This window comes from Octopus bimaculoides, chromosome 3 (assembly GCF_001194135.2).
Source record: "Octopus bimaculoides isolate UCB-OBI-ISO-001 chromosome 3, ASM119413v2, whole genome shotgun sequence".
Taxonomy (NCBI): Eukaryota; Metazoa; Mollusca; class Cephalopoda; order Octopoda; family Octopodidae; genus Octopus; species Octopus bimaculoides.
Genome location: NC_068983.1, coordinates 11,488,413 through 11,490,046, shown reverse-complemented (window position 1 = coordinate 11,490,046; position 1,634 = coordinate 11,488,413).

The window sequence follows — 1,634 nt, the reverse complement described above, 5'->3', positions numbered from 1 at the left end:
ATATGCATATATATATAGAGAGAGAGAGAGAGATTATGTATATAGAAAAACATAATATATAGTGTAGTCTTGTGCATAAATATATACATATATATGCATATATAGTTGTGTTTGTACATATATGTGTGTGTGTGTATATATATATCATGTATGTATATGTATACAATATATATCATACATTATGCACTTGTATATGCATATATATACTTGTAGAATGGAGCAAGAGAGATAGTGAAATTAGTAAACCAAAACTGTATGCAAGCCCTTTGTGTATGTGTGTGTGTGTATTTATATATGTATGCATATGTGTATGTGGGTTTGTGCTGCATTGCATGTGCCTGGTTGGTTAGATTCCTTGCTAGGCATGAAAAGCATTGTGCTCACAACAGGAGTGCATTTTAACATTCTTTGCCAACAAATCAGCAAATAGCTCTGCACCTTCAAAGGTATGTAGAGTAAAAAGTTCCCTGCTTGAAAATAAGTACATGTTAACGATTTGAAAGGCATGCAGCAGTATAAAAATGCCTCAGTAATATGCATTTCTCCAACGCATGCTAGCATGGGAAAATGGATGTTAAACTAGTGAACATATATATCTTTATATATATGTGAATTTAGATACAGTATGGATGTATATTATATAATATATATATTTTTTAAATATACATGTAGTGTATATTTATATATCATATATATATAATATATTGTATATATTATTTATTATGTATATTATATATACATATATGATATATATACATATTACATTTGTGTGTATATCATGTAGGTTTGCAAGTACAAACTGGATAGATAGAACTCAAAATATAAGTCTGTATATTTATATACATATATATTATGTATATATGTAAATATATGCATACATATATATTGCATGTATTGTGTGTGTGTATACATACATATTGTGCTTAGTAGATTACAGTGTCTATCATGGTATTTAATGTGACATGGATATTTTTCATACATATTAATGTATTTATAAATATTATCAGAAGTATATTGAGATATGTTAAAAGTACTTGAGAGAGTAAAAAAAAAATTCATACAAAATTAACATATAACCATTACTTGTTTTTCATCTCTCCCCCCACACCACCACCACCATCTTAGTTTATGTGTTGGACTGATGTTTATACTTATTAGTTAAAATGCATTGCCAGGTCTATTTTTGTCGAGAATTAGCTTTGATTAAACTTCCATATTAATATCATCATTTCTCAACATTTTATACCATTTATGAATAGACGTTCTTGTAATAATTTTTAAAAAAGGATATAAGTAACCATTTGGCTTTTGTGAATGTGTTTTATTTAAGAAATTTTAATACAATTCAATTTACTCTACTCAGTAAAAAATCATCAAAAGAAAATCAGTTTTTTATAGCCTTATTAAATTTTATCTTAATTTTTTTTTTTCAAATTTTAATTATCCTTCCAAAAAAAAAGATTACTATTCTGATAAAAATATTCGATCATTTATATTTTAAAATTTTTAATATTAAAATGAGAAATGTTGGCAGTCTTCAGATTAACTGGATCCCTATTGTGTCTCTTTACCGGTGGCATAGCTCAACTGTTTGGTCATGGTCTCTTGTAAGACAATGAATGTGAGAACCTCAT